Here is a 10313-nt window from a genome sequence, read left to right on the forward strand (position 1 = left end):
TTGCTAGGCTTCACAATCAACCCCCTTGGCACCAGTAGTCAGGAAATCAAACAATAAATTGCTTTGGGAAAATCTGCTGTCAGAGACCTCTCCAAAATGTTAGAAAACAATGATGATGTTAGTCTAAAGACTAATGTGCACTTGATCCAGACCTTGGTCTTTGTCATTACTTGCTACACATTAGAGAGCTGGACAATTACTAAAGAATACAGAAGAAGAATTGACACCTTTGAACTGTGATGCTTTAGGAGTATTGAACACACCATGGACCACAAGGAGAAGAAATAGTTCTGTTTTGGAGATAGAGAAACTAAGTTTCTCCTTGGAAGCAAAGATTTTGAAACTCTATCTCGTATACTTTGGATATGTGGCTAGGATAGACCAGTCCTTGAAGAAGGACATCATTCTTGGAAGGGTGGAGAGAAAACAATGGAGAGGAAGCCCATGAATGAGATGGATTGACACAGGAACTGGAATAATGGGATTAGGTGTGTTGTAGGCAGTGAGACAGATTCAGGGTAGGGCAGGCTTTAGAGCTATTGTACATAGGGTTACTGTGAGTCCTAGATGACCTGATGGCACATAACAACAACACAATCCAATATGCCCCTTTGAATGTCAAGCCCACCAGTAATTATTTTACTGCCATTGTTTTATTTTGGTAGAAATTACATGAGACAATTGGTGAGTAAATAAGTAAAGATTTGTACTTCAAGATGATGAATCAGGTCCTACGAAATAACTCAATTGAAATAACCTAAATCAGTGATCCTACAGCTACAATTTTTTATGAATACATTTTTAAAATGTATTGTGATTTTAATGAAAGTTTAAGGAAAAGTTGGGTTTTCATTCATTCAATGTTGCACACTTTCCTCCCTCCTTATCCCCTCCCCTCCCCTAGTCCACTTTGCAATGCATATCTTGTTTGAGATTGTTATTATATATTTAATGCCTAATCAGACATTCCTTTCAGACCTTCCTTCCCCTCATCTACTCCAAAGCAATATTCATTGTCTGTCTATTATTTTCCTATTAACATATTTTCATTCTTAAAAAAAGATTTTGGTGGTGGTTAGCTTTTTGGTTTTTGTTTTATTTTTCCATTCTGATAAAAACAAACCTGAGATATATAATGCGACCCCTTTGACAAGAATTTGTGCGTTAATAAGGAAATCTGTTGGCAATTTCCAACTGAGGCTATTACTTCTTCTATGCTAACTAAGCTGAGGTTTTCTGGGCAATAAAATTGATGGAAGCAGAGTGATGTGGTTTTTAAGAGTGCCTTTAGATTAAAATACACTAGACTGCTTAGAACTAATCCGACCTCAGTTACTTATAGTTGCATAATAGAAAACAATTTAGTGAATCTTTGTCTCCATGGAGTCACTTGTCAATGAGATGATAATAGTGTCAACCGTAGAGGATTGATGTGATGATACTCTGAGTTAATATGTGCAATTCAATTAGAACAATGTTTGTACTATAAACCACAACAAGACTCTCTGCTCTTAAGTTGATTTCAATTCATAAACACACTATAAGACAGACTGCAACTAACTATAGTGTTTCCATGACTATAAATCTTTGTGGAAGCAGACTACCACATCTTTCTCTTGTAAGGTGGCTTGCAGGTTTGAGCGATTGTTCTTTAGGTGGTGGTAGCTGTTTTTGTTTGTTTGTTTGTTTGTTTTTGGTTTTTTTAGTGAACTTTTTTATTATTGATTTTTTTTGTTTGTTTTAAATGGAAGATTCCTGGGTGGCCCTGACTCAAGTGGGCATGACCAGGGGACAAGGGGATGGGAACCAGTCAGCATGGGGAGGGATCATCTCCACAACATTCCATTTATACACAGAACTAAACAGACAAGCACAGAGTCACTATTGCGGTTAGAAATTGGCAGCCTGGAAATGGAAAGGAACAGGTAGGAAGTGGAGGTGTCATTAAAAAAAAATAAAGGTACCCCTTAAACTGGGGTGCCTGGGGGAACTTGGTCTGTTTTAACCCAATAGGAATCAGAAGATCAAAAGCAATTTGGGATGGCCAGAACCATCAGGAGCGGAGGGAGGAGGAAGGTCCAGGGGGTGGGGGGGCTGTTTGGCAACTGGGGTGAAGGGATTGCCCTCCCCCTGCTGGGATCCCCCCAGCCTCTCAGGTCTGGCAGGAAGGGGGCAGGCTGCAGCCCCCACAGGCAGGTCTGAGGCTGCCAGATGCTCCAGGCAGGGGGCTGAAGGGGCTCACAAGGGCTTGCCCTCCAGGGAGATGACAGCACTACTCCCCAGTTTCTCTGCCACGGTGCAGCGGTCCCTGACCTCCTCATAGCAGTTTGCTTGTAATTCATGCTTGATCCCTGTCAGCTTCTTCTTGATGGCATCCTTGGAGCTAGCATAGATCATTTTGCTCTTAAGGGGTGCACACTCAGGGGCCCAAAAGTTAAACACCAGGTTCTCCTTCTTGCTCTCCTTGGTGTCATAGGTTGCATCATACAGGGCGTAGCGGCAGTCTTTGTCCGGCAGCATCTTGACAAAGGTGGCATAGGGGTCGTCTGGCCGACATCCCCAACCAGAATCTCCTTGCCCTCCTCCAGGATGATGTTCTTCTTGTCCTCGCTCAGGCAGAAGAGCACCGCCTTCTTGCGCTTCTTCACCTCCTCTGGTGTCGATGATTTGCGCACCTTCATGTCATTGAACAACTTGATGACACCATCAGAGACAGCCACACCAGAGGCCCTGTTTCCGGAAGCAAAAGGGATATGGCAAAAAGAGCGAGAGGAGACAAGAGCCGCCGCAGCTGCTGCCCAGATCAGACTGGTAGCTGTTTTTGTTAGGCGCTATAAAGTTACCTATGACTCATGATGACCATGAACAGCAAATGTGAACCTTGCCATATCCTCTGACATTTTCACCATGTGTGATATACTTTAGCCCATTGTTACAGTCACTGGGTCAACACAGCAGATTGACAGTCACCCTCATTTTTCCTGACCCTCCATCTTTCCCTGCATAATGTCTTTTCCCAAGGACTTGCCTCACTAACAACATGCCCAAACTATGTGGTTGTTGTTTTTGTTTACTATAGAGTCAGAACAGACCCCTATCTGACTCTCCTTTGGTTTTTCAGAGGCAGTTAATTTCATGGGAGGAGACAGCCTATCTTTCTCCCATGGGGCAGCAGGTGGATTCCAGCCTCTTGACTTTAGGATTGCAGTGCAGCTCTTTACCACTAAGATTCCAGAGCTTCCTAACTGTGGTAGCCCAGTACACTAAACACAAGTTGCATTATATTGTTATTGTTAGGTACCACGGATTCAGTTTCCCTTCACAGCAACACTATGTACATGCAATTAAAGACTCAAGGTTTTTCACTGGCAAATTTTTTTCAGAAGTAAATCATCCAGTCTTTTTTCCTATTCTGTCTTAGTGTGGAAGCTGCACTGAAATCTCATCCTGATTGTATCTTTTGGTATTTGAAATAACAAGTAGTTACTTGTTACAAGTAGTTACAAGTACTTCCAGTACTACTTGAGCTTGATGGTACCCAACAACAATGCCACGTATCACAGCATCACAGTAACATGAAAGTCACCACAACTACCTACTTTACAACTAACAATAGCTATACAATAACTTACACAATAGTTCACATCAAAGAGATTACTTTTTATATTATTATTTATGATTCCTTGTGGTCTTGCATAGAACAATTTACTACTAATCGACTACATTAGAGTTCAGTAAATTATGACCTACAGGTCAAATCTGACCCATTACCTGTTTTTTTAAATAGCTTTAAACATAGTAATTTCTGTTTGTTGGTATATTGTACAGGATTGTCTTTTTACTATAATGGTAGTTTTGAGTAGTATTGATAGAGACTATGTGGTCTACAGTGCCTGGAACATTCGCTGTCTAGTCCTTAACAGAAAGAATTTGCTGACTCTTGAATCACCTCTGCAAAAAGAATTACAGAAACATATTGCTGACATCAGAGTTTATATTGATTTTTTGTAGGATGGGGAAATTTGGTGAGAAGTCAGCAAGAATCCTTAAGTGATAATATTGTGAAAACAAATACTATTAAGATCAAGAGCGAAAGCCAAAGTCACTATTGTCAAATTGGAGCCAGCTCATAGCTGACTGTCCAGCAGGTTTTCAGAAGTAATAAATCACACAGGAGGAGATTGCCCATCTTTCTCCTATCCAATTACTGGTAGTTTTGTACCGATGGATAAGTTAGCAGCAGCACAATTCCCTGCGAAGTAATCCACCAGAACTCTCTATCACAATCTTTAATTCTGAAATAACCTAAGGTTGACTTATACATATCCTTAAACTTTTTTTTATTTTAACAACCATCAAGATTAAGTTCATAAGGGGCTTATAATTATGTTATCATGCTGATGAAATGAATACTAGTGTACTGATTTATAGAAATGATTAAAAGAATGGGTAACATTTTCTTCTGTGTAGAAATTTGTTAGGAATAACTAACAAAATTGATTCAGAGGGGTTTTAAAGTAATAAAACCAGAAAAGAAACAACAAAAGTTATAAAATAATTTTCTTTAAATTATTGAGTTATTTTCATCTTTCTATGAGAAACATGGTGCATAAATAATGGAGCTTTTAAGTGAGAAATCAGCAGTTCAAATCCATCAGCAACTCTGATAGAGAAAAATGAGCAGTTTCTTCCTATAAAGATTTACAGCTTCTGAAACCTATTGAGGGCCACTATTTTCTGGAAACTACTCAATGGCAGTAGGATACTAGCTGTAAACTATTGAAAAACAGAAACAGAAATACAAATACTTTCCTAATTATCAAACATAAAATTGGAAGCTATAATAATAAATAGATGAATAATGCTCTATAATAAATAGTTATGCTGTTGTTTTTAGGTGTCACTGAGATGACTGCCACTCACAGTGGCCAACAATGAACAAGAGATCTGAGCCTTGCCCTACCCTGCACAATCCTCATGTTCCCTAATTCTCTCCAGCCCATTGTTAGTCACTAGGTCAGTCCATCTTGTTGAATCTCCCACTCTTTCTCTGCCCCTTCTTCTTTCCCAGTATGATGTATTTTAGCAATGACTGACCCTCCTGAAAATATGCTCAAAGTATGTAACATGAATTTCACCATTCTTATTTCTAAGTAACACCATTGTTGGGCTCCCTCCAAGATAGACTTGTTTGTTCTTTTGACAGTCCACAGACTAGTCAATACTCTTCTCCAAAACCACAATCCAAAGATATAAATTCTTCCTTGGTCTTCCTTATTCATTCAACTTTCAGATTTAAAACAAGTAAATGAAAATACCATCACTTCAATCAGGTGAACTTTACTCTTTAAACTGAAAACTTTGTTCTTTAGCACTTTAGAGATGCCCTTGATAGGAGACTTTTTCAATGCAACATGTCTTTTGAAATTATCACTGCTGGTACCAAGGATATTGATCATGAATCCACATAAAATGAGATCATTGACAACCCTCATCTTTTCTCCATCTATCATAATGTTGCCTGTTACTCAATAGTGAGGATTTTAGTCTTCTTTATGTTGATAAGTAATCCATATTTAAATCTGTGTCTTTGATCGGCAGCAAGAATTTCTTCAGAAAAGCAGGAAGTGGAGAAAGCATTTAAGTTGAGCATTGGTACAAATGGCAGAGGAGTTTTTCAAAGAAAATAAATAGCAGCACATTAAATGGCACAATATGTTGAACTAAGATTGACGGTAATTAGATATTTCTTTTCTATGGAATTAAAAATGTTGAATGCATTCAGAAGCTATTTAGAACACACAAATATATTAAAAGTGAAAATTAGAATCTCAAACTGTAATTGTTGCAGATGGTTTTGAGTTGGCTCAGAGTCATAGTGACTCTATGTACAATACAACAAAGTCCTACCCAGATCCTCAGTTCTTTATGCTGAGTTGTAATCCTTGCTGAAGGTTGTATGTAGTCTTGAGTATTCATTAATTTCTTCAAGCCCTTTCTTTCAGCAAGTAAATGTGTGTTTCTGTATATCACAAATGTGATGCAGTAAATCCTTTTACAATAAATCTCATCATACTTTACATTCCTTTTTACTTTCTTTTTAAAAAAAAAATCGTAATTGATTTTCATACAATAACTCCTTTACAATAGGTTTCATTCATATATATTGTGTTTTATACAATCTTTAATTTACATTGTAATATATATATTTAAACATTTACTCTATTGGAGCATATTTTCCTCCAGAATCATTGTACTAATTTATGTTATCCAAAAATTACTTTATTTTATTCTTCTGTCTTCAAAACTGAATCCTATTGCCTTATATTACTTTTAAAAATTTTATATTGGTTTACTTAAAAAGTTTTATATATTGTTTTTCACACTGGATCTTTCCCCAGTAATGCACAATGTGAAGAGGATAAAATTGAGGAATGAAATCTTCTAAAGATTAAATCTCTGTACTCATCAAAAATTTTTTCCAACAGGAATAGAAGAAAATCAAACATTTGGCAATACATTTCAGACAAGGGTCTCATAATGACATATTCCTGGGCTTCCACAAGAAAAAGACTGATAATCTAATTACAAAATGGGCACGAGACATGGATTTTTCTTTCCCCTTTCTTTAACACTCAACCCTCTCCTTTCAGTCTGCTCCTTTTCAGCAATTTTTGTCTATATTCAACCTGAAGATTTTCTCTGCCTTCTACTTCTATGAAAATACTGCTTCACCTGCTCACCTTTCAGACTGAGACTGTGTGGTCTCTCGCTTCCCACCTACTTCTGTTTTTCTTGTGTACTACATAAATTATACTTAAAAAGAAAATGGAAAACACACAAAACAACTTGATAACCTGGACCTATGCCATCCAATTACAATTTTATTTTCCTATGAGTCATCTACAACTCAAAGTCACTTAACAACATAGAGAGACACCAGTTGGCAGAGTGGGCAGAAAGTGATGCTACCCTCAGGCCTGTTTTTAATTGTTTTGGGTCAAACATTCTAGGTCGTATAGCCCTAGTGTGTCCACTTGCCATACAGAGGTAACTTGTGGTTGCTGTGAAGCTGAACACTGTGACACTGATGTGTCAAATGTGATAATGGTTACCCATGGTGGACAGTGTTTGGTGGAGCTCCCTGATTAAAACAAGTTTGGAAGCAGGAGTGGCATCCACTTCCATAAATAGCTTGCCTCTGGAAACCCTGTGAACCTGGAGAAAGGATGAAAGTCATGCAAGTGTTGAGGACTTTCATTAATAGAGTCGCTATGAGTCGCCTACGACTCCATGGCACTTAACAGTAACAACAACTCAGAGTTTTTATCTGTTGAGCTTCTAATGTTCTTTAGGTTAGGAGTAGTTAAGAAGTTTCCTCTCAAATAAACTCATCGGACTTGTAGACATCTTTTGAATCATGATTGTAATCATTCCCATGCATGAGGCCATTTTTGCAATCACTATGCCATGACATCTCAAGGAGAGTCTTTCCTTTTTTTTTTTTTGCTGTTCCTCTACTTTACCAAGAATCGTGTCCTTCTTCAGAGAATGGTAAAATGCCCAAAGTCTGAGAGGGAGTTTCCCCATTCTCTTTTCTAAGGAGCATTCTAGATGCACTTCTTTTAAAACAAATGTTTGTTCTTCTGACAGCTTATCGTAGATTCAATATACATCACCAACATTATAATTCAAATTCATCAGGTCTTTGGTTTGCCTTATATATGTCTAATAAAGTAACTGAAAATACATTACTTGGGTCAGACACACACCTTAGTCACCAAGGTGGAATCTTTTCCCTTTAATGCTTTGTAGAGGTCATCTTTTTAATGTATTTTTGATGATTTGCATATGACCATTTATATACATTATGTTTTGACATGTACCTTTGTGTTTTGGACAGTCTTTCATTTACATTGTGTTTCTTTCATGTATTTGTGCTTTAAACAATCTCTCATTAATTTAATTCAAGCATTGAATTTTATATAATTAGTACTATTGATCTATAACTATTATCATCCCATCCTTTCAAGTCCCTTTTGGGTCCTTCTTATTTCTTCAATCTTCAACTAATCCTCTAACCTTTGCTATTCTAATGATTTCCTCCATTTCAGCCTGCTTCCCCTTTTCACTTTTGAGTAATTAATACACATCTTACTCAGTTATATATTTTCAAAATAATACTATCATGCAATATTTGTCTTTATGAGATAGTGTTCTTTAGACTCTACCATGTTACATATTATTTTACAAAATCATTGTTCTACGGTGTTACATATTGTTCCAGTGTGTGAATGTACTGTTCCAGTTGTTTTTTATTTAATGACTACTGGTTCCAAGAACACTAATTGTAGAATTGAGCAAACTGTAGCTGTTAACAACCTCATTTCTTCTCAATCTATCATGGTGCTGCCATTCAGTCCAGTAGTGAGAATCTTTGTTTTCTTGACATTGAGCTTCAATCTATATTGAAGACTAGAGTCCTTGATCTTCTGCAGCAAGCTCTTCAAGTCTTCTTCAGTTTCAGCAAGCAAGGTTGTGTCATCTGCGTAAAGTAAGTTGTTGATGAGTCTTCCTCCAATCCTGATGCTGCATTTCCCTTCATAAAGTACAGTCTCCTGAATGATCTGTTCTGCATATAGACTGAAAAGGTAAAGAAATAGGATGCATCCCTGACACACACCCTTTCTGATTTTGAACCATGCAGTGTTTCCTTGATCTGTTCTGAGGAACACTTCCTGGTCCAAGTATAGGTTTCGCATAAACACAAATAAGTGTTCTGCATTCCCGTTCTTTTCAAGGTTAACCACAATTTGTTGTGATCCACAAAGTCAAATATCTTTGCATAGTCAGTGAAACACAGATATCACTCTGATATTCTTTGTTTTGTGCTAAGATCCATGGGACATTGGTAAGAATGTTTCTAGTTTCATAACCTCTTCTAAACCCAGTTTTTATTTCTGGTAATTCTCTGTCAATATACTGTTCCAGTTGTTTCTGGATAATCTTCTGCAGGATGTAACTTGTGTGTGATATGAGCAATAGTGTACAATTATTTCCACACTCTGTTGGGTCATTTTTTATGGAATGGGAATACATATGGATCTCTCCCAGTCAGTTTTCTAGGTAGTTGTACTCCATATTTCTTGGCACAACTTGATGGGCACATCCAGGGCAGCATCTGTTTGTTGAAATATGTCAATTGGTATGCCATCAATTCCTAGGGCTTTATTTTGGACAATGTTTTGTGGAGCTCTCAAATTAAAACAGGCTTGGAAACAAGAGTAGAATCCACTTCCAAAATTGGTTACCTCTAAAAAGTCTATGAATTTGGAGAAACGATGAAAGTTATGTGTGTTCAGGACTTTTGTTCATAACTTCGCTATTAGTCATCTACAACATGATGGCACTTAGCAACAACAGTCCTTCAGAGAAGTCTGAACTTCCTCCTTCATCATCATTGCTTCTTGATCATAGGTTTTTTTTCTTTAAATTCTCCTGTGTACAATGTCTCATATACTCCTTCCATCTTCTTTTCGTACTTCCTGGATCATTCAATATTCTGCCCATAGCATCTTTAAGTATTGCTGCTCAAGGCTTTAATTTGTGTGTTAGTCATTTTAGCTTAAGTGATGTCAAGTGAGTTTGGCCCTTTTGATTTTCAGACTCCAGTTCTTTGCATATTTCATTATACTTTGCTTTACTTTCCCATGCTACCTTTTGAAATCTTCTATTCAGCTCTTTAACTTCTTTATTTCTTCCCTCTGCTTTGGCTTCTTGACACTCTAGTGCAATACTTAGTCTCTTCTGACATCCACTTTGATCATTTATTCTTCTTCTGTCTTGGTCTGTCTTCTTCTTCTGACCTTTCGCATTCTTTATGGATGATATTCCTGTTATCCTCCCACAGCTCATCTGGTCTTCGTTCATTAGTGTTCAAGGCCTCAAACCTGTTTTTAGTTGGTTTGTAAATTCAGATGGGCAGACTCGAGGTCAAAGTTTGGTTACTGTGGATTTGATTTGATCTTCTGATTTATTGATTTGGTATTCTATCCCATTGTCAGCGTGTCTGCATTTGTAACATGTTGTAATATTTCTTTTGCAGCCCAGTGAAATATGCCATTTGATTTGCAGGTTGCTATTTTCATGGATGATTATTCCTGATCCAAGTACAAAGAGCACTGTCCTCCCAAATGAATCCTCTTTAGCTTAGCTAAAAAGAAACTTTGTGGCCTATGAAGCTGTGTGTCAGACTGCTAATTGAGAATTCAGTGGTACAAAACCGCCAGAAATTCTTCAAGAGACAGGTGAGA

The 10313-nt window shown here is 37.5% G+C and overlaps 1 pseudogene; it reads right to left on the reverse strand.

Moving 5' to 3' along the window:
* Positions 1-2238: 2238 nt before the first annotated feature.
* On the reverse strand, positions 2239-2723 carry LOC102853205 (annotated as a pseudogene).
* Positions 2724-10313: the final 7590 nt, after the last annotated feature.

Source organism: Elephantulus edwardii, unplaced genomic scaffold, assembly GCF_000299155.1.
Source record: "Elephantulus edwardii isolate Elephantulus edwardi_28Jun2011 unplaced genomic scaffold, EleEdw1.0 scaffold00607, whole genome shotgun sequence".
In the NCBI taxonomy this organism is placed as follows: Eukaryota; Metazoa; Chordata; class Mammalia; order Macroscelidea; family Macroscelididae; genus Elephantulus; species Elephantulus edwardii.